The sequence below is a fragment of the Balaenoptera musculus genome, chromosome 9, assembly GCF_009873245.2.
Source record: "Balaenoptera musculus isolate JJ_BM4_2016_0621 chromosome 9, mBalMus1.pri.v3, whole genome shotgun sequence".
Classification (NCBI taxonomy): domain Eukaryota; kingdom Metazoa; phylum Chordata; class Mammalia; order Artiodactyla; family Balaenopteridae; genus Balaenoptera; species Balaenoptera musculus.
This window is the reverse complement of record NC_045793.1, coordinates 19,081,056-19,108,730: the sequence shown is the minus strand read 5'-3', so window position 1 is coordinate 19,108,730 and position 27,675 is coordinate 19,081,056. Positions and strand designations below refer to the sequence as shown.

General features: G+C 40.7%; 1 protein-coding gene and 1 long non-coding RNA gene across 3 annotated transcripts in view; one reads left to right on the top strand and one right to left on the bottom strand.

Annotated features, from left to right (window-relative positions):
• LOC118901273 overlaps window positions 1-15,827 on the bottom strand; it is a 42,475-nt gene extending 26,648 nt beyond the window's left edge. For both annotated transcript variants that reach the window (XR_005021319.1, XR_005021318.1), the window contains exon 1: window positions 15,692-15,827. This is a non-coding gene — a long non-coding RNA (uncharacterized LOC118901273). The remainder of the gene's footprint in view (window positions 1-15,691) is intronic.
• A 252-nt stretch (window positions 15,828-16,079) lies between these two features.
• Window positions 16,080-27,675, top strand: part of BPGM (bisphosphoglycerate mutase) — a 36,165-nt gene continuing 24,569 nt past the window's right edge. Inside the window, exon 1 of the mRNA XM_036864536.1 lies at window positions 16,080-16,211. The gene's annotated coding sequence lies outside the window, so the exon portion shown is untranslated. The remainder of the gene's footprint in view (window positions 16,212-27,675) is intronic.

Genomic DNA, 27,675 nt, shown 5'->3' with positions numbered 1-27,675 from the left:
TTCAGGTGTACAACAAAGTGAATCAGTTATATATATACATATATCCACCCTTTTAAAGATTCTTTTCCCATATAGGTCATTACAGAGTATTAAGTAGAGTTTCCTGTACTATACAGTAGGTCCTTATTAATTATCTATTTTATATATAGTAGTGTGTATATGTCAATCCCAATCTCCCAATTTATCCCTCCCCGCTTTCCCCCTGATAACCATAAGTTTGTTTTCTATATCTGTGATGTTTATTTATTCATTTACTTTTGGCTGCTTTGGGTCTTCGTTGCTGCATGCGGGCTTCTTCTAGTTGCAGCTAGCAGGGGCTACTCTGTGGTGCACGGGCTTCTAATCACGGTGGCTTCTCTTGTTGCAGAGCATGGACTCTAGGTGTGCAGACTTCAGCAGTTGCAGCACGCGGGCTCAGTAGTTGCGGCACGTGGGTCCTAGAGTGTGCGGGCTTCAGTAGTTGCAGTGCATGGGCTCAGTAGTTGCGGCGCACAGGCTCACTAGTTGCAGCACGTGGGCTCGAGGGCTCAGTAGCTGTGGCGCACGGGCTTAGTTGCTCCGCGGCATGTAGGATCTTCCTGGACCAGGGATCAAACCCGTGTCTCCTGCATTGGCAGGTGGATTCTTAACCACTGCGCCACCAGGGGAGTCCCTGTGATATTTATTTTTATTTAAAAAATAATCATAGCCATTCTACTGGGCATGAAGTGGTATCTCATTGCAGTTTTGATTTGCATTTCCCTAATGACTAATGATGCTGAATATCTTTTCATGTGCTTGTTGGCCATTTGCACATCCTCTTTAGAAAAATATCTATTCAACTCATTTGCTCACTTTTTGATTGTCTTTTTGTTGTTGAGTTGTACAAGTTCTTTATAAATTCTGGATACTAGACACATCATTTATATAATTTGCAAATAATAGCTCCCACTCTGTGGTTGTCTTTTCACTTTCTTGATAATGTCCTTTGATGCACAAAATTTTTTAATTTTGATGAAGTCCAGTATATTTTCTCTTTTGTTGCTTGTGTGCTTGGTGTCATATCTAAGAAACCACTGCCAACTCCAAGATTATGAAGATTTACCCCTATGTTTTCTTCCAAAGGTGTTATGGTTTTAACTCTCACATTTAGGTCTTTGATCCATTTTGAGTTAATTTTTGTATGTGGTGTAAGATAAGGGTCCAACTTCATTCTTTTGCATGTGGGTATCCTGAACTTGAGTTTAGAATCATTTTTCTTCTTTCTAAAGTGCATTCTTTTAAAAGTTCCTTTAGGGAAGGTTTCTTGGAGGTAAATTCAATCTATGTCAGTCTGACTATGTCTTCGTTTCCCTTGTCCTTGAAAAAAAGTTTTGCTAAACCTACAAATCTAGGTTGATGGTTATTTTCTCTTCAGAACTTTGAAGCTATCATTCTACTGTGTTGTGGATTCCATAGCTGCTATTGAGAACCTGATATCTACTTGTTGTCCTTTGTAAATTATCTACCTTTTTCTTCTGCCTGTTTTTAAGATCTTCTCTGTCTTTGATATTCTTTGGTTTTACTAAAATATATCTGGGTATGACTTTCTTTTTATGCATCTATTCTGTCTTGGACTCTTATCTGTGGATTCATGTCCTTTCATCAGTTTTGGGAAATTCTCAGCCTTTGTGTCTTCAAATATTGCCTTTTTTTTCTATTTTCTCCTTCTGGAACTCCAATTAGATGTGTTATATTTTCTCATTATATCTTCCATGTAGCTGACCTCTCTTTCAAATTTACTGCCTTGTCTTTATGCATTATAGTCTGAGCATTTCCTTCAGATTTAATTCTCTCTTCACCTGCATATATTCTGCTGTTTACTTCATCCACTGAGTTATTAATTTCAATAACTATATTTTATTTATAAAGGTTCTAATTTATTTTTTTGAAATCTGCCATTTTTGAATTTTATTTAATTTATTTTTTTATACAGCAGGTTCTTATTAGTTATCCATTTTATACATGTTAGTGTATGTGTGTCAATCCCAATCTCTCAATTCAACCCACCACCATCCCCCCCGCCCCCCGCAACTTTCCCCCGTTGGTGTCCATACGTTTGTTCTCTACATCTGTGTCTCTATTTCTCCACTTTGCAGAAATCCCAAGGCTTAATTTTCTAATCCCAGTGCTGGTATTGACAATTTTCCCTCAAGGCAATCCTAGCCTTTTCATTTGTTTAAACTGCTCATCATTCCAAATTTAGTTGTTTTCATTTTCCATTTTTGGCACATGTGGATACCACTTATTTCTTGCATGTCAGTGATGTATTAAAACTATGCTTGAGGGCTTCCCTGGTGGCGCAGTGGTTGAGAATCTGCCTGCCAATGCGGGGGACACGGGTTCGAGCCCTGGTCTGGGAAGATCCCACATGCCGCAGAGCGGCTAGGCCCGTGAGCCACAACTACTGAGCCTGCGCGTCTGGAGCCTGTGCTCCGCAACAAGAGAGGCCGCGATAGTGAGAGGCCCGCGCACCGCGATGAAGAGTGGCCCCTGCTCGCCGCAACTGGAGAAAGCCCTCGCACAGAAACGAAGACCCAACACACCCAAAAATAAATAAATAAATAAATAAATAAATAAATAAATAAATAAAGGAGTTCCTTTAAAAAAAAAAAAAAAAACTATGCTTGAAACTTATCCAGGTTCTAGTCATCTAGTAGTGGGAGAGTCATTCTGTCTAGTCCATCATAATCTCAGCTGTGAAAAGCATTAGAAAAATTTTAATCTATATCAGTTGAAGGTTGTAACTTGGGAAGAAAAAAGAAGTGAGAAACAAATAATAAGCCATGTAGATGTGCTGAATAACAGGATTTGGTTTCTTGGACCATGATTGTATCATGTGTCTTTTTCTGGGGGCTAGAAAGAGAGATAGCAGAACAGATGGAGAAAAGTTAGTTATAAATGGGGCTAAAATGGCTTGAACCAAATTCACCCTAAAGAGCAAAAAAGAAAAATGTCATCTTATAACTGACTACTTAAAATAAGTCACATTTTCATGAAATGATATGCTTCTTGAGAATAAAGACTATATTTCTCCCATGCTACGCAGGGCCCCAACATAGGATAAGTACTTATGTACTCTGTGGGATCCAAGACTGCTATATTAAAAAGATCTTTAAAGGTTATGTAGTTTAACATCTTAAATTTACAGACAAATAACTTGGATAACAGTTTTAAGCAATTTGTCCTGAGGTCACACAGCTAGTATAGCAGATCGTGGGGGTAGACCCCAAATCTCCTGACTCCAGGCCATGCTTGTGTATTATACCACACTGTATCATTGAATTGAGTCAATATGAATTGTTCAAGTGTGTGGCACTGCATACCAAAAAGAAGGGGGAAAATCCTCTCTTTGAACTAGTTGTTTTTCTTCTTTTCCTTTTACAGAACTGATGACTTCATACATAACCTTGTTTGCTGAAAGAAGCACATATTTTCTATGAATATAAATACTCTATTGTATATTTTTAAAAAATAGTTTGCACCGTAAGGCCAAATTTTTAAAAAAATTTTTTGGTAATAGTTCAACTCCTAATCTCAGTGGTTAAGGATACTGCCCAGGAGTAAGCAAGAAATAGAACTTCAGTTAGAGATCAGGAAAGAGCTGATTTGTGCATAAGAATCAAGGTGTCTCAGACAGAGACATAAATAGCAAAGAGGTGAAGAGGGAAAGAAAGAGCTGTACATGTGTGAGGCAGTCAGTCTGGGACCTAAAATTCTAAAAGATGGATATGCTTAGCTGATTTGGGGGAAGTTTTGAAGAGGTGAAGACTCAGTGTACACTGTCTTTGTCTATTTTCTACCTCCCTTCATGGTGAGACTGAGTAGAACTGAACTGGAGTTTCCTTAGGGATTCTTTAGTAAAAGGCTGCCACATGGTCGAGGGTTTGCTTTTAGCACTATGAACTCTCATTTGACCATTAGGTGCTCAGTTGTTTTACACAATACTAGGAATCCAAGAGAACATGTACAGGGCATCTTAATTTCCTTCCCCAGTAACACAAATGAGTTATGGAGGCAGGGTGGGGAGGATGTATAGGATAGATGCAGCTGCGCTGAGTTGAGCAAGGACCCATGAAGGACAGGTGTATGTATATATAGGTGAGGAGAGCTAGAGATGTAAGTAACATAATGACAACTCTGGATGTCCAAGAATAGACATAAGACTGTCCCACAGCTCACAGCCAGGATTTGTAACAGATCATCTAGAAAGAAACTACCACTGTTTTACTACTTAAATAGTCCCATTGGGCCACTGATGGATATAGCAGGGAATGATAAAAGATGGGGCAGATACACACAGAGAGAGTGTGGTTAGAGTGGATATGGGGGGACTAGTCAGGAGGTAACTGCAGCCAAAGTGAAATGATACCAACTTGAATTACAAAAGGGTTATAAGTACAGTCAAAAAGATATCTGAATGTTCTAAGAGAACACTACATAAAATGTTGGTGCCGTAAACTTGAAAGAAATGGATGATTACATAGGAAACACAAATTACAAAAATTGACTTAAGAAGAAAAAGAAAACCTCAGTAGACTGGGTTGCACCAGGGGTGAGAGGTGGGATTGAAGGGGTAAAAAGTATGTAAAAATGTCTACCCTCTAAAAAGTTCCAAGCTAGAATGATTAATCAAAAGAATGCTATCAAACACTCAGGGGACTTCCCTGGTGGTCCAGTGGCTAAGACTTTGCACTTCCAATGCAGGGGGCCCTGGTTCTATCCCTGGTCGGGGAACTAGATCCCACATGCCTTAACTAAAAGATCCCACATGCCGCAACTAAGACCCGACACAGCCAAATAAATTAATTAATTTTTTTTTTAAAAAGAAAAAACATTCAGAGTGCAAGTAATATCTGTGATATTCACATTATTCCAAAGCATCAGAAAAGAAGGCATTTTCCCAATTCATCTTACAAGGTCAGAATAACCTCGGGACCAAAATCTTGCCAAGAATCATTCAAAACTGTAGAACAGCCTCTTAAAAAATATAAACTAAAAATTATAAATAAAATATATAACAACTGATTCTAATGGCATATTTGTAAACCACAGTGCGCCCAAATATGCTTTACTTCAGAAATTAAAAGATAGTTAAATACTAGAATATCTATAAAGTGATCAACCATTGAATTTTATTAATAGAATAGAAGATTAAAAAAAGCAGAAGGTCAGGAACCAGTCATTATAGCAGAAATCAGAGGCTGAAGAAGCAGCCAGGGGGTCCAGTCAAAACAGGTGAAGAGGGTTATTCCAAGCAAACAGCAGGGACAGTGAGAAAACTAAAGTATACAGGTTGAGTCTGTAAATTAGACATTTGGTGATCTTTCCTGTTGTTTTTTCTTTTTCCCTTAGGGGTCCTTCAACTACAACAGGAAGATCCTTCCTAGCACAAATAATTCAAGCTGTTTAGTATTCCCCATGAGGCTCCCATTGGTGTGCTACCAGTACAGCTGGAATTTTAAAAAAATTAGTAATATCTAATAAAATCACAGATTTCTTTGTGAAGTTGGCTGGTGATGAGAAGTCATATTAGCCCAGAGATTATACCCGTGAGATGTTAAGATCTCTAAGGAGAACTCAGTTTATCAACAGACATTTGGGTTAGATGTCGAGAGTGGGCTTTGGCTACAGGTGGCCCTGAGGAGGCAATCTGCCCTCGTCACTCACTTGGTGACCTTGGGTCATTTACTTCAACTCTCGGAGTCTATATTCCCATCTGTAAAATGGAGATAATGTGACATATCTCTCAGGGTTGTTATGAGAATTAAATGAGATAATGAAAATGAAGAAGTTAGAACAATGTCTGGCCCATAGTAAGGCATAGTAGCCCTTATATTGATTATTATTGTATTTGTTGAAAATGAGGCCAATCGCCAACCCCTTCATCACACGTGCTTTCTCCTCTGACCACCGGAGAGCACATCAACATTGCCCTTCCCAAGTGAGAAATGCCCTTAAGTTCTGCAGCCTGAGACCTCAGAAATGCTCGGGTTAAGCCACTCTTCGTGAATTTTGTCAGAAGAGCAAACCAACCTTCTTGAAAGGCATAAGAAAAACATGTTTTCCTCCTGATATGTTAGTTCAGCAAGGAGTGGGCAGGATATAAGTTAGTGACTGAATATAAAATTATATATAAATATCGAGATACACTAGGTTTCTGGCATTAGGAAGCAAGGTAATTTGAGGTATTAACTCTTTTTCTTTTATATTTTAGAATACGTTATTACTTCTTTGAAGTACTATTCTATACATATTTCATTTTTTCCTCAAAATAACACTGTGAAGTACACAGGACAAAGTACATTTTACCTATTTAACTGGTGTGAAAATTGAGGCTCTGGAAAGTTTAGTGACTCATTCAAAGCCAAAGAGATATTTGGTGTCAGAATCTGAACTACCACCCAGATCTTAAGACATCATGTACAGGAATGCTCTTTTGTTTCTTTCTTTCCCTCCCTCTGTCCTTCCCTTTTTATTTCCTTCCCTCCCTTCTTTTCTTCTTTTCTCTTCTTTCCCTTCCCCCAGCTCCTCCCCCTCTTTCTTCATTATGCAATATTTCACATATACATATGTCTGATCTAAATAAAATGAATGCCCATTAACCCACCATTCAGCTTAAAAAATATGATACTACCAATACTTCTGAAGCCCCATGCATTCCACCCCCTACTGTAATCACTATCCTGGATTTTGTAGTTATCATTATCTTTTCTTTCCAGTTTTATCATCTTATCACTTATGCATCCCTACAAATATCTATATTGCTTTATTCTGCATATTGATGAACTTTCTGTAAATGGAATCATACTGTCTGTATTCTTTTTGGCTAATATGCATCTGAGATTCATTCCTGTTGATGTGTATAGCTGTAGCTCATTTTCACTGCTTTAGAATATTCCATTGTATGAATATACTGCACTTTATTCATCTGTTCTCCTCCTGATGGGCGTTTGGGTTGTTTTCAGTTATGTGTTATTCTAAACAAAACTGCATACAACTCCAGTTGCACATGTGCAAGAGTTCTTCCAGTGAAACTACTGACTCATGGAATGTTCCTACCTACGCTTTAGTGGCTAATGCCAAACTGTTTTCCAAACTGATTGTACCAATTCCCATAAGCGTATGAATTCCCATTAGTCCCCATTTTTATCAACCTGGAATTGTGAGAAATCTTAGCCCATTTCACACCTTGTGCTCAGATCTTGGATTCTAAACACCACTCTCTAATAAAAGGAACCAGAGTTCCTTGGGGAAATAGTTGATTCCAGGGCCAAGGCAGGTAATATATAAGATGAGCCTTGAACATCTTTTGCCAGAAAGTAAGAACATGCTCCAAAAACAAAACAAAACACAGGGGCAAAGTAACTCCTAAGTGCCAGAGCTGGAACAATTTGAACAGCAAAACATATAATTATAGTATTAGATTATAATCCATAAATAAATGAGTCCACACTGATAAAAATAATAAATGAAATAAATAAATGGTAGAGATGGGACAACTCTTCCTTATGGTAGAACTTGAATTAATAAATGTAAAAGAAAAGAGAAAAATATAAAATCACCATGAAATACCACAATAATAACTGTTGTAGACAAATTGCATCAATAGATGATAAAATTAGTGGGTAAAAGTTTGAGGAGAAACAAAGTTTCATGACTTCAAAAGATCTCCCCCAACATACTTATTAATTACAAAGGGAAAGATGTAATTTTATGGTGGAGAAACTTGGCAGAAACCACGTTAACCAAGTGATCAGGGTTAATACCACCAATAATAAAACATATCAAAATCATGAACCCTGTGATACGATGCAGTGAAGAGAACACAATATTTCATGGTATTCTCACCTAAACTGCAGAACCTGAGTTCAATCATGAAAAAACATTAGGCAAACTCAAACTGAGAGACATTTGGCAAAATCATCTACACTCTTCAAGAATATCAAGGTCATGAAGGACAAGGAAAGACTGAGGAGCTATTGCAGACCTCAGGGCACCAAGGATAACTAACAACTAAACGCAATGAGATCCTAGATAAGATCTTGGAATAGAAAAGGGACATTAGTGGGAGATTAGTGGCAAAATTTGTATAAGGTCTTCAGTTTAGTTAGTAGTACTGTACCAATGTTAATTTCCTGATTCTGACGACTGTAGTATGCTTATGTCAGATGTTAACATTAGGGGAAGCTGGGTGAAGGATACATGAAACTCTGTACTATTCCGGCAACTCTTCTATCAGTCTAAATTTAGTTCAACATAAATTTTTCACCAGTCCAAGGTTGTAAAATTGGTAACTAAGTATGGAAAGAAATAGGTGTCATAAAGGTAGGAAGTAGAATATCAGCTGTATGCCCGATAAAGTTGTTGGATAATGTAGGTCAAGTATGAGGCAACAATAAGCTTCTTAATACCATCCCCAGACCTAGACAGACTGACTATCCATCCAGACAGGCAGCACTAGACCCTGAGGTCTATCGGGCAAGGGCAGTGGCGTTACAGATAAGATCATTCATGCACTTTCTCTCTGAAACAAGCCAATTGCAGGAATCTGTGTTTCTGTTTCTAAAGCCAGTGTTCTTAAGAAAAAAACAACAGTTTGAGATATAATTTATATACCATAAAATTTACCCATTTTTAGCATATAATCCAAATGAGTTTCAACGAGTTTAATACAATTGTGCAACTATCACCACAATCCAGTTTTGGATTCTGGCTGGAAGTCTACTCATCTCTTAACATTGCTCAGACTTTACCTCTTCCATTATGTATCTATAATTCTCACACCCCTGCCAACTCTTCTCACCCCCAGCCCCTCCCCACACACACTTAAGAACTCCCCCTCCCCCATCCAAACAAAACACCCTGTGAGTCCTCACTGATTGCACTTGCACATGTATTTGTTGGACCGTGATTCATAGTTCATGTGTTGGTTTCTCTCTTACTGGGCCATGCTCCTTGAGGACAAAGATCATGTTTCATTTATCTCAATAACTCTTGCTCCTGGCAGAGCTTATGGTAGGCATTAATAATATTGTTAATTCTCTTCCTTCAAAATTTCAAAATTAGGAAGTTTAAGAACTTCTTAATACAATTTCTTAAACATTAGGCAACATTCAATGAATAATTGGTTACTTTTTGGATTGATTTGCTGGTTGGGACCAGACCTGTGCATTTCTGAAGGTTTTACTTATTTTCTCCTTCTTCCTTTTCCTTTTTTTGTTCTTCTTTCTCACCCATTTTAGAGAAGGTAGAGAAGCAACAAAGCATAAAGAAATATAAGTGTTAAGGCAAAGAGGAATATATATATATATATATATGAAGCAACAGTTACCAGTTTTGGATAAAAAATGAAATATTTACCATAATATTTTGTTAAAAGTTGTTCTGTTATTAATATTTTGCCTAATATAACTGACTTTGAATCTGAGAACATAGGTTCTTTCCTAATGGTCCTAAAAATAATTTTCAACAGTAGGGAAGTTTTAGCAAGCTATAGATGCCTGGCCTTTATATAATTGCTTAAAGTTTCGAAGGTGAAGAAATGTAGGTCATTTGGCATTGCGGTTCTCTGCTTCAGCTGTCACTGAATAATCATGGATCACAACAACTGGAGTTTCAGCCCATCATCTCTCCAAGAACCATCAAGTGTTAGAGCCTCTGCCATTACTCGTAAGTCTAATAATAGTCTACAGAACACCACGTGTGAGAATAGCCTTTCTTGCTAATTTTTATATCCTGTGGCTACCGACAGGAGACTTACCTGTTCCTCTTATCTGACCTCACAGAGAGATGATGGCAGAGACTAGTTAGGAGACTCAACTGGCATAAAGAGACCGATACTCCAGTGGCCGTAAGTCACTGATGGTTACCAAACTGGTAACAAATTCTGTATTCTCATTATTCTTTACTTGAAAACTCACTAATAAGTGAAGGCAGTCAAACTATTTTCTAAATTTATTTAATAAGGATTCTGTAAGGATTTAAATGGGGAATATAAAGAACTTTGTCTAACTCAAGCTGGAGTAACAGTGTATAGGCAAAGTAGCTTCTCTCTACTAGGTACAAAATAGTACCTAGAAGTAGCTAGAAATGACAGATCTCAAAGCTACCATAGAACATTCTGGTAAAAAAATTCTGGGACCTCAGGTAGCCTCCAAAATGTTTATTATACATGGAAAAGATATTTTATAGGACAGGGCTTAGTTTAGAAGCTGAAAATGATTTCATCTGTAAACAGATTATCTTATGTCTGCTGTTGTGATTTTTTTAATACTATTTTAGATTTCTTTAATTTATTTTTCCTTGTGTATTTTTTAAACCCTTTAGGCTTCATGTTATCTCAGCTCACTAGCATTTGTGGCCTGGCACCTGTTTTGACTACGTAATCATACGTCTTTCCCTACATAGTGCAGCCCCTGAAGCCTTATCTGCTAGGACCAGCCTTTCGCTGCCCTAGGAGGGCCTCCCAGTTGCTTGCTGTATCTGTTTTTCTCCAGAAGAAAACAAGAGAAAATTAACAAGGTTGATTTTACTCTCTACATAAGAAATTATATTGGGCCCTTAATCTATTGTTGAGACTATTAAAGTTAAAATTTACTGAGCTCTTTCCATGTGTTAACTTATTTAAACAATATAGCTTTATGAGGTAGATAACCTTACCATGGCCCATTATACAACAGAAGAAATAAGGCAAGGGTGTTAAAAAAAAAAATTTGCCCAAGATCATATGGTTAGTACTGGACTGGAACCCAGGCGGACTGGCCCCAAAGCCCACACTCTTATCCCCTGCGTTACTGAATTTCCTTTGAACCTCCAAATCATGTTTCCCCCTGCTGGACAACAACTAATCCCTAGGAACACACTTACCTTAGAGATTCAGCCTGGGAATTAGGAAAATTGGGTTCTTATTCTGCGCTTTAACTACCTGGAAAGGAAGAGCATTCTAGGTAGGGAAAATGCTTGTGCCAAGGTCTAATGGCCATAGGGAAGAGGAAAGAAGGCCAGTCCCAGGGGCAGTGGGAAGCTATTGCAGTGTTTCAAGCTGGGGGAAGGAGGGGATTAGCTGTACCATGATCACAAAGATCACACTGCCTGGCTAAAAGAGAGCACAGGTGGATTCAGGAAGATTTGTTAGGAAGCTACTGAGAAAATCCATGCAAGAGGTGATGGTAGTTTGGGCTAGGGTGCTGGTATAGTATGGGGGGTGGGGCAGGGAAGATGGAAAAAAGGTATCTTCTGGGGACTTCCCTGGTGGTCCAGTGGTTAAGAATCTGCCTTCCAGTGTAGGGGACACGGGTTCGATCCCTGGTTGGGGAACTAAGATCCCACATGCCCGGGACAACTAACTACTGAGACTTCACGCTCTGGAGCCCCCGTGCCGCAACTAGAGAGAAGCCCGCGTGCCGCAACAAAGATCCCATGTGCTGCAACTAAGACCCAGCACAGCCAAATAAATAAATAAATAAATAAATAAATAAATAAATACTAAAAAAAAAAAGAGAGAGAGAAAAGATATCTTCTTGATTGAAACTGATTCTGATTAGATTATATAGAGAGCCTTGAACAAAACATTCCAGAAATTACACTTCCAAATATGTGTTACTGCCTTCAAAGTGTCATATTGGTAGGTTATACACCCATTTTAATGATGCTGCATGGCTCTAAACAATTTTGTAAAGCCTCTTTTAGAACTTCCTTTAGAACCAGGTTATAACCAAACCAGAAAAACAGACTTATTGCTCTATATATAGTCATACTTTATAAAGCTAAGGAACTATGTGTAACATTGTTAACTTTATGCAGCTATCCTTTTATGAGTTTGACCTTCCAACGCATATAGTGAGGACACTTTGGTAAGAAAACTAGCAAATGTGGGGGGAGGGGGAACAAAAGCTACGTTGTCTGATTCTTCATCAAAGAATGAGGATATATTATTTTGGCAAAGAGGGAGCCAACTTGGGAAATCCACAGGCAGAAGAAATCCTTGGACAGTCAGGAGGGAATTTTTTTTTAAGGGAGCAGATAACCAATAAACCTTAGGCGACTGACAACAAATTTCTCACAGAAAAAAAAAAAAAGAAGAATGAAGTTATAGCCATCGGTTTTTAGAAGAAGTAGGAACCATGGTGGGGAGAGTTCAAATTTCAGAACCAAGTCAAACTCGGACTCTCTAATTAGCTGTGCAGGTTTGTACAGATTGTCTCTGTGTCTTAGTTTCCTCATCTGTAAATTGGAGACACATATCCCAGGAGTTTTGTGAGGTTTTATTAATTGAGCCCTGATTTCCAACCCCTTCCTCAATTTCTTTCACCTCAATACCTTTTCTTCAGGTTGAAGAGCAGGAAACTGTGAGGAGCAGGGGTGAAGGGGCTACCCTACAGGAGCTTTCAGGCTTCCCTGGCTTCAGCTTTCTTAGCTCTGCAATTTCAGGGCACAGAGAAAAGAATGCCTGGCGACTTTATCAGCCTCTCTGCGGAGAAGGCCAGCAGCCAGTACCTTTGGTTCAACAGACGTTCCCAGAGCACCCTGTCATTTAAGGAAAGCAGCAGCCCATTTACGTCTCTGAATCTTTGAAAGAAACTGAAACAACCTCAACGCCCAAGAGTAGGAAACTGGTTGAATTGTGAGACATAATACCCAAAGGCACAGTCACCTGATGGAATTGTAATCAAAGAAGAATATTAAATGACATGAGGAGATGTTCATAATGAATTAAGTAAATATTGCCATGAACCAGTATATATACTATGGATTCCCGTCTTTTTAAAATAATTGATTTATAGGGAAAAAATAGAAGGAAATAAAAATTAACAATAAATTCTAAGTGGTAGGAATGTGGGTGTTTAAAATTTTTTCTTTTCTAAGCCTTATGCAATAAACATAATATTTTTAATATAAAGTATAATACATACATCTGATATAGCATTTGAAAAACAACTCCACAGGGAGAAATTATGACAACTTTGTTCACCCCATGATGCTCCACGTTGTACAGTAGGGAAATTTCATATAGTTCAGACTTCCCAGTACCAGAGGCTCCCAGCCCCGCAGTGCATCTGTACTCTCTTTGGCATTCACATCTTGACAGTCACCTCTCTGGGTGGCAGCAAGATAACTAAGGAAATTCCTGTCCTATAGCCTCTGCAGGAGGCCAGGTCTCCATGTGAGTAGAGAGCAGGGAAAGGGGAGGAAAGCACAAAGCCCAGACTTTCCTGAGTTCTTAAAACAAGAGTACGTGTAAGTAGTTAAAACACTTTACATTTATCATTACTGTAGCTGTTAAGAATAACTACCATTTACTGAACACTTTCCTTGTGTACATCCGCATTATCTCATTTAATTTTCACAATGGCCACTTAGGTATTATCCCTATTTCACAGATAAAGACACAGGCTGAGGTCAGACAACGTGCCTAAGTTCCCAGTGCAAGGAAGTAGCAGACGTAAGGTGCTTCAGAGATTGCAAAACTATTTCAAAATGGCCTCAGTTATTCTTTGCACTGCTCTGTGAGATGAGCATTCTGTTTTAACTTGTAAAATGAAGGGACAGATGGCTTCAAAGTCTCTTCTAAGGTTCTACATGGCTGATCCAAAGGGCATTTCCAGTTTTTGGTTTCAGTAGAGGGGTCGTGTATTGAATAGGTCAATGGTGGGAGCCAAACACTTTGGGCCTGTTACACTAGATTACGGGGAGCAGATTTTAATCTGACCCTGAAAGAAGGTAGCGTATGGTGGGAGACAAGATACTAGCAGCAAACAACCAGATCATGATGATAAGATTGTTAAGGAGACAATCTGTAAAGGGAATATAGGATCAACTACTTTCTGGAGTTTGCTGGAGGGAAGGAGAGAGCCAAGGCAGAATAGCCTAGGTCTCTGGATGACGTTTTGATGCATGGTGGACCAGCTCAACCCTACCTGCAAAGGCCCTGTGTAAATGGCTGTGAAATTTAGGCCCAGTATGTAGGCTTTCATAAAATTGTATTTTATTCAGGTCCTGAATAAGACAATCTGCTACTAATCCTTAAAGTACTGTATGTGTTAATATTGACTTTTTGATACACTCACATAACAGAAAGAAAGACAACATGGCTATAATAATTTACTGCATTTTCATTTCTTATTTGGATGAAAGTGGGACTACACCAAAAGCTGTTTGAAGTAGTGAACTGGGACCCTGAGTTATTTTCATACTATCTATACTGTTTGCTACATCAGAAGTAAATTTTCATGACCGGTCTTAATGGAAATAAATTTTCCATAAAATTACTAATAAATTACTATTAAATTAGTAATCTTGATTTAAAAAAATATTGCTTTTGTGTGTGTGTGCTAGGGGGGAGCAAGAGGCAGCAGGAGAGGAAGCATTTTCCCCAGAATTATGAATTAGCAACCTTGGATCCTTGCCCAGGCTCTGCCCCCAACCAGCTAAGTAATTCTGAATAAACTTCTTAAATTTCAGATTCCTCACCTGTACAAGGAGATTCTAAAAGGCAGGTGATGTTTGATGTTGTTAATGTTCCATGTGACAAACCAGCATTCCACAGGTATACATAACAGTAAAACAAAATCCAGTGAGCCCTTAAGTCCAGATAAGTATCGCTAAATGCTATAAGACTGACACTTGTCTTTATCCTGTCTTTATCCTCCAGAGTATGGATGGTGGGCACTCTAAGTAGGAAGCTTTGATGTTACACTAGCAGAAAAGGTTTCCCCTCACTTTGTCCTCACCTGGTACAGAGAAAAAGAAGAGGAAGTGGGTAAGAGTATAGGATTTGGAAGCTGCATTCTTGGGAGTCAAGCCCGGAAGCCGCCTCCTCCAGTTGCTCTGACCTGACCTCTAGTTAATCCCGTACAAGTTTAATTTGACTATCCCTAGATGGTACCTATCACCTGCTGGGATCTGTCAGGCCTTGGATTTGTGCTCTCCCAGAAGTAAGGATCTGTTCTTTGACACCCTAGGAGGAATTGTTATGCTCTAAGAAGGATAAAGGAGATACAAAACTAACTACCAATGCTTACATCTTAACGAATTCAATACATAATGTGTCACAGGGTTTAAAACGTGGAAATTAGCTTTTCAAATTTATGTTTAATTTTTCTGAGGACCTGCTTGGCCATCACATATCTACTGGACTTGTTATGAGGATGAAATAGGAAAAACTCAAAAGAGGATACTAAACACTAGGTAGGACAGCTTTTAGAAATCAAGAAGCAGAATTTCCCACCCATGTGGTCAGGCAAACAAACCAATCCTTACTATTTTCACGCCCACCCAAAGGTTCTGACACTTTATGCTTCAAAGGCTTGTGTGGTAGTTCAATCCTACTTGAAGAAGCTTACAAGGCCCTGTGCCGAGCTTCGAGTATTTTCATAGATTTCTCTTGTTCAGTAACTGTGGCCCCCCAATTTATCATTCTCATATCACTCTATCCTCTCTTCGTCTGTCCTATAAGCTTTTAGTGCCTTCCATGTTCACTGTTCTTCCCCCAACCAAAATAATGTCAGGGGATTGCCTAGGGGGAAATCCCTATAAAAGTATCAACACTAGGAGAGAGTGAGGACGAGTTACTGCCCATAAATCGGGCACTTTAAAGGCTTTTGCTTTAATCACCGTTTAGGACTTAAAAGCAAGAGGAAAGCAGGAGCTTTCCTCCGCGAGGAGTGCCCACCTTCATCCGCAGACTGCAGTTTCCCAAGAGTAAAGGAAGGTATCACCTCATCAATTCCAAGATCCCGTCGACCCTTCTCTACGTTGGCAGGTATTTCCTTCACGACGCCAAACACTTTCTAGCACCTCGACCCCTTAAGAGCTCCTGAAGTTTTCCAATTGCCGTGGCGACGTTCACGGCTTTGTTTTTCTACTTCCCTAGGCAGAAGCCCGCCCGCTAGCGTCAAAGCTAGCTCCTCACTGGCCCAGAAGTGTGCTCGTCTCCTCAACGAGCCATTCAGAGCCTTACTTTCTACGCCGGGGATTTGAAAAACGGAAAAGCCCTCGACCTGTTCCTGGGAGTAGGGTGGGGCTGTGAATGAGTGACAGCTTGACCCTCCAATAGTCAGAGCCATAGGGCCTGCCCCTTCTGGCTCCGGGGCTAGAAAAGAGAGTCGATGCCGGCAGCGGTGATGAGTCTTGGGAGGCACTGGCTGCTCGGCGGTTCCGAGGAGCGGCTGCTGCTGGTGGTCTTTCTGCAGGTGAGTGGTTTTGTTTTGGAATATTGCTGTTGCGAACGTTTCCATTTCTCAATGATGTGGTGGTTTATTTTGGCGTGCGGGAGGGCCAGTTCCTTTCCTCCCCGGGTTCAGTCTTTGATGGGAGTCTGGCACTCGCGCGTCGACCCCTCAAGCTCCGACCCTCACTTATCCCCCAGGTCCCGCTCAGCTGTCCCTTTGTCAGAATAAGCCTCTCTGGTCTGACAGCCGAAAGGAGAATTCCGCTTGGTGGAGGTACCTTGACGGCAAGAATAAACAGGGGTTGAAGGGAGTGATGAACTCAACTCCCCTGGACGTCTGAGGCACGGGGTGACAGAGCCCCGTCAATAGTAGGGTTCCTACTGGAAGGGAGCTCGGTGTGTTTTCAGGACTGTGCCACTATATTGAGGGCCATGGCAGACCTGGCCCTAAAAGTCTCAGTAGATAGAAAAAACTTGAACGTCATGAAAGGAGAAAGGTGAATATCTGCAATGGTTTCACGGAGAGTTCTAGTCTAGAGCTAAATCACAGGTTCTTCGAACCACTACAAATGAAAAAGTAAGTATTTCTTCTCCTTTCGAAGGGATGGGGGCCGTATTACTGGAGAAGAACAATAGAAATGTGTAATGGAAGTGAAGTTCACAGTTACGTTTTAAGGATAATTGGTTGTTAGTTAACTTATTGTAACTCTCATTCCCCTACCACCTCCCTTCCAAATTATGGAGGCATTATAGCTTGTGAGTGGTACCAGAATGTTAACGGACTGAATGCACACTTTTGGGGAAAAAAATCAAATGCTATCTTTCTTTCACCAGTAGCTACTAGGGTTTTCTATAATGAAAGCAGAACACATGCCATTTTGTCTTTTATTTTAAAACTGTCTTCCCTGAAGTCAGGGGACTAGGTTTGATCCATCTTTGTGTTCCTGTAGCACCTCACACACCACAGATGCTACTCAATTGTGGTGGGGTTGAGAGAAGCATAATTCAAACAAATGGTGTCGTGGAAGAAGCTCTGAGTTGGCAGTCAAGACACCTGGGTTTTAGTCTTGAAGCTATTTGTGTGATCTTAAATCATTTCAGTTCTCTGGCTCTTAATTTTCTCATCTTTAAAAAGTGGAAGTCGCATTGGATTATTTCCAAGGTCCATGCCTGTGTTCAAAGTCTGTTTTAAACTAAAGATCCTTAGACGTTTTCCACCACAAGTACATCAGCAAAATCTCATTGCAGTAAATTCCTAACCAGTCTGTTAGCAAATAAAAGTTCCCAGCTACAAGGGTAGTACCTGTTCTTTTGTGTCCATATTTAAACCAAACCAAGTGGATCATTGTAGAAAATTTGGCCGCTGTCCAGAATGAACATTGTACAGAAGTATAATGTGGCAGAAAATGTCATCCTTTATTCCATCACTCAGAGGCAACCACTGTTGGTGTCCGGGTAGATCTTTCAGTCTCTCTTCCTCTTTTGCCTTCTATGGTTGGTTGAAATTAAGTGGCACATTTCATTTTAAGTAATGACATCTAAATTCAGCTGTGCCTTCATCTTTGTGTGTCTGGTGCCTAGAGCACAGAGGACACGCCAGTGTCTGAACTGTTAGGTCACTTGAACATCCTTGGAATGAAATCTGGTGTGAAGGGATATTTATATGGGGAAATAGGACTAAAAGTATCACTTAATAACAAAACTCTTTAACTGAAACTTGGCCACAAATATGGATAAAATATAGTTTATAAAATGTAAAATAAATGTTAGCCACTTCCCTGAAGCATTTGGATTGTAGAATATTGCTTAGTATTTGGTATGCTTCTAGGACTGTATCTTACTGTCAACGCCTCTTTCCTGAAACACACACACAACATTTGATTGCATTCCTACCTCCACTGTCTAATTTAACCTTTTCTCCTTACCACCACCCTCATTTTGCTTTATTCCCAGCTTTTGCTTCTGCTCATACCATCAGCAAGGCAGGATCACTCTCAAGGGCCTGAGGTCTGTGTCAGTCTTCATGTGTTAGTCAAAGTCTGCTCCATTCAACCCAGAATACCTCACACTCTTTGGTAGACCGCTTCACCATAATCTCATTTAGTCTTCATAGCCCCTTGAGAATAGTAATTAGATAGGAAGGAGATGTCATGAGCGGGTGTTGTGCACATCGGTGATGCCACGCAGGCTGGAACAGGCCACATGCCCCAAGCACACACATATGTCATTACACATGTGTGTCCCTTTCCTGTGAAGAGGGGTCTACCTGCTATGGTTTGTTACCTTTGTAACAAGTGGTTAATAGGTATAACGTTGGAGAATGACAGGGTAATAGTGTCTGGAAAACACCTGTAAGTAATAGCGTTTGCTCCTGGTAAAGAGTTGTTCTTATAATGCAAATACAAATGGAAACGTTACCATAAAGCTTTAGGAAAAGTAATAGATGATGGACCAATAGGTACTTTTGGATATAGTCATGTTTGAACTTTTCGTATTGAGCTGGGCTTGGGGAAAGGCATATTTTAAGACCCTAAGGAACTGAGCTCCAGATTTCATTTCCCTTAAGAACTGTTCCTTTTTAATCTATCAGAAACACGGTTAACCTTTTTCCTATCCTCAAATCTAGCCAGCCTATCTTTATAGAGTTAGATCCCTAATGCAGTGGAGGTTAAGAGTTGTTCAAAGGTATGTAGTGAGGATTTAGACCAGGGAAAACATCCAAGTGGTCTAGGGTAGGATTTGAATACTTAATATTTAAGGGTAAGCTTTGGCTCAAAGCAACTCTGGCTCTGCATGCCTTATTTTATATTACTTCAACGTTATATCATTGATCACATTTCTTACTCAATTTTGGAAACAGAAAACAAACTAAGTGTTTAGACTGGACTTTATCCTATAATTTTCCCCACCTATTCATGAGTTGCCATACTGGAGTATTAGACATTATTACTTTTCAAACACCTGAGGGAAGGAGGAAGCACTGTCCCAGGAGCATTGGTTTGGGAGAGAGGACGAGACTCAGTTATGGTGGGTGAGGGAGAGGTACGTGAAATTATATGGTTTAATGAGGAGCAGGTGTAGGAGGCAGCAGCAAGATTATTAGCTACATTTGTTGATACTGCCTAGAGATTCTGGAAGTATTGTAGAAGTAACCTCAGTAAATGCAATGGCCTGATGTGTACCAGTCTCCTACCTACCTACCCACCCTCTCCATCCCTACCTTGCCAAAAGGATGCTAATCTTGAAACATAACTCGATTTTACGGTGACATTTATGGAAAGGATATTTTTTACCCTGTAGCCAATTTAGGTGGGGAAAAATGCATACATGTATATATATTTCAAAAGGTCTTTGAAAATATGAGTCACCTGCAAATTGTGTTTTCTTCGAATCGCCTGTTTGTTTCTCTTTTGCCAAGGCAATTCCATAGCACCCATTCCTGAGCAGGTATACATTCACCTGAAGTGTGAAGCATTTATAAAGATGTCTAATAAAAGTAATGCATGTCAAAATGACAGATTATATTTTTGAAGTTGGTTAACAAGATGAATAATTTTTTCCCTCTTGTTCTATCTTGAACCCATTATTAAATAATTCGATGAAGCAAAATAAACTACTCAGACTGATTTAAATGTGCTCAGTACTGTCTTCTGTGAGGGATAAAACAGTTATGAATGGGATTCCATTATTCAAGGCACTTGCAGTTCTGGTCAAGACTGAAAGCAGGTGATTTAATAATGTTGGGATTATCCCATGACAGGATGCTTAAAGGTTCAAAATGCTGATGTGATTAGTAGATCTGAGTAATCCCAGCTAGGCCAGGGTTTGGCAAACTAAGGCCTTCTGGCCCACTATGTGTTTTTGTACAGCCCACAGACTATGAATGGTTTTTAATGGTTGAAATAAATCAAAGTATAACAATATTTCACATGCATGAAAATTATATGAGATTCTAATTTCTTTGTCCATATGTAAAAGACAAAAAAAGTTCCAGTATGTTTATTGGAACACAGCCTTATTTGTTCATACGTGCATTGTTTATGGCTGCTTTCAGCAGAATTGAGTAATTGTAACAGACCACATAGCCCACAAAGCCTAAAAAATTTACTCTTTGGCCTTTTACAGAAAAAGTTGCCCCCACCTGAGCTAAGCTGGAGTGTTTTTCACATCATCGCCTTTACCCCTTTTCAACAGCCATTATGCTTGTCCAGGTCTTCGTTAAATGTTACCAGAATGGTTGCAAAAGCCTCACAAGTATTCAAATCCCTGGTTTTCCCATCTCTCTTACTTGTAGGTGCTGCCTGATCCTCCTAAAATACACATTACTAACCCTTTAATGATGTCCCAGTACTTACAGAAGAACCTGCGTTCTTTGGCACAAGGCCCTTTTTGGGGCCACTATTCAGTCTTATCTTTCTAGACTAGTCTCCTCCTACTTCCTTGTTATACCCTATACTTAGTTTAAGGTGATCATACAGTTTTCCAGATGGGACCTTCAAGTGTGAAAGGGGCCCTATAATAAGTATGTTGGGGAAACAGGCCTAAAGCAAGACTGTTCTAGGCAAACCAGTTTGAATGGCTCACCATTTCTCCATAAACACCCATTCCCTTGCCCTCTACTCACTGTTCCCTTAGGCTGGAATTCCTTTTCTTTTTTCTGTAAATATGAATCTTAATCATCCTGGAATTCCTTTTCTTTTTTCTATAAATCTGAGTCTTAAACATCTTTTCAAATCCAGCTTAAACAGTGCCATGTCCATGAAGCATTATTCAAGAAAAAAAATCTCTCCTTTCCCATCTCCCTTATACATGAACTGGTTTCTCATGTTGTGGTTTACTTTCTGCTTTAGTGATACACACACGTATCCTTTCCCCCATTAGTCGCTTGGAGACATCATTCATGTTGGATTCTATATTCCTCACAGGCCTAGCATTATGCCATGTTCAAATGGAGTTTGTAACAGTTTGAAGAATGAGTTAATTGACCAGACATGGTAGACTGATGAGTATTTGGGAATGTCAATGTATAAATCATCCATTTTAACGTAATTTAAGTAGTGAGAAAAGTTGGGTTTCCAAGGACTGAGGACAGAGCCTTGGGTGCCAGTATGGCGGTGGAGCGGAGTGGTTCAAGGCATATGTATAGGCTTTGGGGTCCAGCCTGCCTGAGATTGAAATCCAGTTCTGCCAGTACAATCTTTGTCATCTTGGGCAAGTTAACCTCACCTCTTAGGTTTCTGCATCTGTAAAACTGGAGTAATCATAGTAACTTCTCCTCAGAATGGTGGTTGAGGATTTAAATAGTCCCAAGCACACAGTGAGCACTCTGAGAAAGGTAGCGGCTATGGTGTCATATGCTGTCTTCATTGTCATAATACTGTTGCTGGCGGGCAGAAAATACAGATTCAGTAAGAAAGAGAAAAAAAATATCGTATATTAACGCATATATGTGGAATCTAGAAAAATGGTACAGATGAACCGGTTTGCAAGGCAGAAATAGAGACACAGATGTAGAGAACAAACGTATGGACACCAAGTGGGGAAAGTGGTGGGGCTGGGCGGTGGGGGGGGGGGTGGTGGTGTTGGTGGGATGAACTGGGAGATTGGGATTGACATATATACACTAATATGTATAAAATAGACAACTAATAAGAGCCTGCTGGGGCTTCCCTGATGGCGCAGTGGTTGGGAATCCACCTGCCAATGCAGGAGACATGGGTTTGTGCCCTGGTCTGGGAAGATCCCACATGCCGCGGAGCAACCTAGGCCCGTGCACCACAACTACTGAGCCTGCGCCCTGGAGCCCGTGAGCCACAACTACTGAGGCCCGTGCGCCTAGAGCCTGTGTTCCACAACAGGAGAAGCCATCGCAGTGAGAAGCCTGTGCACCACAACAAAGAGTAGCCCCCGCTCGCCCCAACTAGAGAAAAGCCCGTGTGCAGCAACGAAGACCCAGTGCAGCCAAAAATAAATAAATAAATAAATAAATAAATAAATAAATAAATAATTTTAAAAAAACCCCGGCTGTATAAAAAATAAATAAATTAAATTAAATTGAAAAAAAAAAGAAAATATAGATTCAACACCGGGACGTAACAATAGAAGAGCTGGGAGAAATGCAGCACCAAAATCTTAGAAGATTTTTTCTTCCCTTGATAGAAGTAGTCAGCTTCAGAGGGGTCAAAGCAGTGTGAGTCCTGCGTGAAGATGGTCTTCACTTAGTAAGAAGTAACTAATCAGCAGTCTTTTGAGAGAGCATTTCAGTAGAGTGGGCAAGGTATAAGTTAGGTGTCAGAGGACTAAAAAAGTAATGGCCAGAAGGAAGGGAAAAACAGCCAAGAGGAAGCGGCAGGAAGATGAGATGCAGAGTCATGTAAAAGATATGTTTGTTTAGTAAATTTTTTTCTTTGAGCCACACCATACTTTAAAAAGGAAGGAACCCTGGGGTATGGTAATTTAGTGACCCGTGTGGCCCTTTGGGAGTATGAAGTAAATCATTGACTAAAATTAGTGCTTAATTCAAGTGCCAGTAACCCTTGCCAATGGATAAATGAGGACCTTTAAGAACCAACTCCAGCGTGATGAGCTTTACCAAAAGCAACACAAAAAAAACAAAGCTTGATTTTTAAAAAGGATAGTTTTTAATTCTTAGCGTGGCACCTTATTATAAGTTGGGGGTGACTATTGCCTGACTTGACCTTGTGATTTGAGGTTCTTCTCAAGAGCAGTCATACGCCGAGCCCTCCTTTATACTCACCTTGTTTGTGCGCATTTCATGAAATGTCTGCCTGGGTTGGGGAGACAAGCTGTGATTGGAGATGCTCCTGTGAAGGGAAGCCTAGTGAGCCTAGATGCTCACACCCAGACTCACAGATCTTCCGTGGTGAGGTAGAAAGAGTGCGGGTGTCAGGCACAGACCTGGATCGCAGCTCCAGTTCCATTTAGTGGCTGTGTGTTTTTGGACAAGTCAATCAGTGTCTCTCTATTCTCTGTGGAGATTATTATGGCCGTTCATGAACATACTAAACTGTAACAAAAGGAAAATATAATGGATGATTATTCTTGGCTCTGCCTTTGCCATCAAATACATTGGAATTCTTGAGTTAAAGCCTCCTAATGTCTCGGGCCTGACTGTTTTTGCTTTGGTAGTTACCCCTAAAAATGTCAGGCCTTAGCCTTATTGGCACAAGCTAATCCTTTTTGCCTAACTTTGATTCAGTCAACACACCTACTAAGTACCTAGGATGTGTCAGGTGTCATGCTGGGCTCTAGAGATGGGGCAGTGAGTCAGACCAACCTTGATGCAGCTTACAGTCTAACAGGGCACACAGACGTGGAACAAGTGATCTGTCACAAGTGGCCCATCACAACGGCACCCAGTGTCCTAAAGCAGGGGGCTGTGGAGGCACCTCACCGCTTCCCGGTGGGTGGGAAAGAAGCGCAGAGAAGTCTGCAGAGGCTCTAAAAGCATTGTCCTCAGACCAGCAGCCTCAGCGTCACCTGGAAGCTTGTTAGAAATACAGCTTCTCAGGCCCACCCCAGACCTCCTCATTCAGGCTCTGGAAGTGGGGCCCAGCAGCCTGTTTGAACCAGTTCTCTTGGTGATTCTGATGCACATTAAAGTTTGAGGACGACTAGCCTAGAGGAAATAACATTAAACTAAGCGCTAAAGCTACACCAGTCAATACAGTAGCCACTGGTCATGTGTGGCTGTGGAGCCCTTGAAATGTGGTTAGTCCAAATTGAGATGTGCTTTAAGTATAAAATACACATCAGGTTTCAAAGACTTACTAAGATAAAAAGAAAGTAAAATACCTCATTGAGAATTTTATATAGATCATATGTTAGAATGATAATCTTTTGAACCTAAAGGGTTAAATAAAATGTATTATTAGAATTTCACCTATTTTTGCTGCTTAGTACGGCTTTTAGAAAATTTAAAATTACCAATTTAAAAAAGCCAATTATATGTGGCTTGCATTACATTTTGATTGGACACAGCTGATTGAAAGGATAACTAGCAGGTCCCCAAAGCAGGGAGGGACTGAAGCGGCGGTGGAGGGGAGCGGGTGTTGGGTGAGGGTTCTGTGTAGGAGACAGTGTGTGCAGAGGTCCTGAGGCCAGAAAGAACATGGCATGTTCAAGGAAATAAAAGAAAACCAAAGCCTTGCAAGTCACATTAAGGATTTTGAGCTTTGTCCTAAGATCAACAGGAAGTAATTTGAGGGTTTTAAATAGGGTACTCAGTTTTCAGGAAGTTTGTAGCTAATACATGAGGGCAAGAGAGCTACAGCTGACTATTGCAAGGCTCAGAATCAAAGCTCCCCCCACCTGCCCAAAAGATGGTGGGGATGGAGGCATTTGGACAGGAAGTACTATTGAGAGGTCAGGAGCGGGACCCTGCTCGTCAGCAGCCCCTGCCCCAGGATACGAGGCACCAACACCCATGCTGAAGAGAGAAGCAGACACCTGGGAATAGTTTGGTGTTCAGTTCATTTTCAGCTTGGTTAAAGTTGAGAGCTAGAGGAAACATTCCAGAAGAGTCCAAAGCTGAGTAGGAGTTTGATTACAGAGCTGGGACTCTGCAGGGCACTGGTGAAGTTTTGGTGAAGAGAGGGTCAGGGACAAGGAAGCCTGGCACATGTGGGGATTAGAGGGTCTGTCCTTTGAAAGAGTGCGCTGGACAACCACAGGGGAAGGCTGGGGTTAGAGCCTGGAGGCTTGGGGTCTGACCAGCTCCAGGGGGCAGGACAGTGGGGCTGGGGGGGGGGGTGGTTCTCATTCACCTGTGGCCTGGAGGAGGTTTCTCTTTAAGTCACAGTCATACACTAGCAGACTCAATCTACCCTCAGAAATGTCTTGTTTAGCTCACATTTTTTAAATGTATTCAAATTAGTTGCTAGTATTTGTATCGGATATCACATAAAATTCACATTTCCAGTTCTTTCGAGAATTGGAAGATTGAGGACCCCAGTTCCTCAGTCTCACAGAGAAATGGGCTGGAGCTACATAGCAGCTACTCCCTTCATTTTTCATTTGAGCTTCTAAGAGCTGAAATGATCACATTTAAAAAAAAGACATTTACCCTAAAAACAAAACAGAATCCACAGGTTCTCTCTGGTCTGAGTCTTGCGTTCTCTCCAGTCTTTGTTTTCAGCAACGCCAGCTTCTCCTTGTTCTCCAGAAAAGTTCTAGAATGGTACCCTTAGCTCAGCGAGACCAGATTATACAAATGCTTTGTCCAGGCACACGAGCGTCCATCAGAGAAGCGCGTGTGTTCCCTGCAGTTCAGCACTTTTCCTACCACCTTGCAGCCCCGCAGCACTGCTCCTCACAGATCTGCCTGAAACTTTAAATGAAACGGACTACAGTGTTGTGTTTGTTGACACTTGACATACCGGCTCCCACAATGATTAAATCGTAAAGAATGCAAACTGTAAACCTCAACAGCTCCTTTGTGAATATTCAGTAGTTAATTAAATGGCAAAGATCAGTTGATAGCAAGGAGGAGAGAGGGAAAGGACTTTCTGTTGACCTGAGGTAGATGCTCCAGTTTGGTACCTTATCCTGTATTCGTCCTCTGTACACCGGAGTAAGGCGCAGGTGTGTATTTGTAGAGTCCTTGTGGCTGTAGCACTATTTCTCTGCTCCAATATATATATTTTGAGGGGAAGAAACAGAAATTGTTTTATTTTTTAAAGTAAGCAAATAGAGCAGATTAAAAGACTGCAGAGCTTGGTGATAGTTGCCTCAGTGTTCATGATATTATTGCTACATTTTTTTTTGTTCCCTCCATATAGTTTATAATCAAAAGATGATGGAGAAGTGCCTCTGCCTATAATATTTGTCTATCACACCTTCTTCATTTGAAGGGAAAGTAGCTTCATCAGCCTAAGGAGCTTCTCGTTTGACAAGACACAGTAAGGGCTGAGGTAGAGAACAATTGATAGCTTCTCTTTTCTCCATCCCCCTCCTCAACCACCACCAAAAACAAAACAGTAAATGTTGTGTGGGCGTGGATCCAATTTTTGATGGGCCTGAAACTTCTAGTACTTAGTGGATTGGGGTGGGCCCTTTAAAAAAAAAAGCAATACAAAAGTGTCTTTCTTTTGCTGATCACACACACACACACACACACACACACACACACACACACACACACACACACACACACACACACACACACACACACACACACACACACACACACACACACACACACACACACACACACACACACACACACACACATTCTCATCCATGTGAATTCATTATTTGGTCTCTCCCAGTGCCTTAGAAGGAGTTTGTTCAAGTGAGGGGCCCTGAAGCTTGAGCTTCATTAGTTTCATGATTATTCCTCTTCCAGGCACCGGTAATCACCTAGCCAAACACTGCCCAGTTGTCTTTCATCCCATTCTCTGTTCTTCTGCCACCCGATGCCCATCTGGGCTGAGAATAGAGACACTGCTTTCCCTCTGGAAAGTCTTAGCTCTGCAAGGTACCTTCACCTGAGTCCTTAGCCCAGGTTCTTCCAGTGACCTGATGCTTCCCCACTCCACATGCACTAAATAAAGCATCAAAATTTATTGATGCCTGATGAGAAAGGGAAGTCATAAACCTAGCCATTGTGGCCTTTCAACCACTTGCAAATCACCTCAATCTGCTTCCTCCCTTGGGTCCTCTGTTGGCCCTCCACTGAAATTGGAAGCTTTGTTTTAAAGACATTTTCCCCCTTGAGAATCTCTAGGAATTACTAAAGAAAGGAAGAAATTAGATCTAGATTCCAATTAACTTTGTCATTGATTGTTATATAACTGTGGGTGAATCGCAGTTTAAGTGGGACAGAAAATCTCCAGTTAATAGAAGTTGCCAAGAATGGCAGAAGACCAGGCCCTGATGTTCATATAATCTCTACTCTCCAGTGTGGAAAGTGCTGGGCTGGTGGTGGAAAGTGCTGGGCAAGTGAACTGAGCAGCGTTTGTCAGTGTAGATCTGTCCACTGCAAGGAGAGCGAGGCAGGCTGACGCGGCCACCCCGAAGATTCTCCAGGGGACAGAGCGGGCCCAGCAGATCTTTGGGCCGGCAGCTTCACTTAGGAAGTTCAGAAACACGGTAGGGTTGCCTGTCCCACCTTACTAGAGTCTTCGCCTGCTGAGATGTGGCTGGCATGTGTAGGACAGCTGAAGGGTTGGGAGAAGGAGAGGGAGGCCTCCTTATCAGTGTGCTTCCTCTCACTCCTACAGACCTGCTCCTGGTAATCTGTTTCTACAGGCAGCATCTCTCAGCTGCTTAACTTGATAGCTTGTTTTGCATCCGATTTATTCCTGCCAAAAACTCTATCTTGAGGCAGGTGAAAGATTATTTAGGTGAGTACCATATTGGGTGATAATGTTGATTTAAATCATTTTAATGTTTAAATGTTGAACCTTAGATTTTCTTGTATGTGGTGTAGCCTGTGGCATTGAAGTTGCCACCAATCAATGATT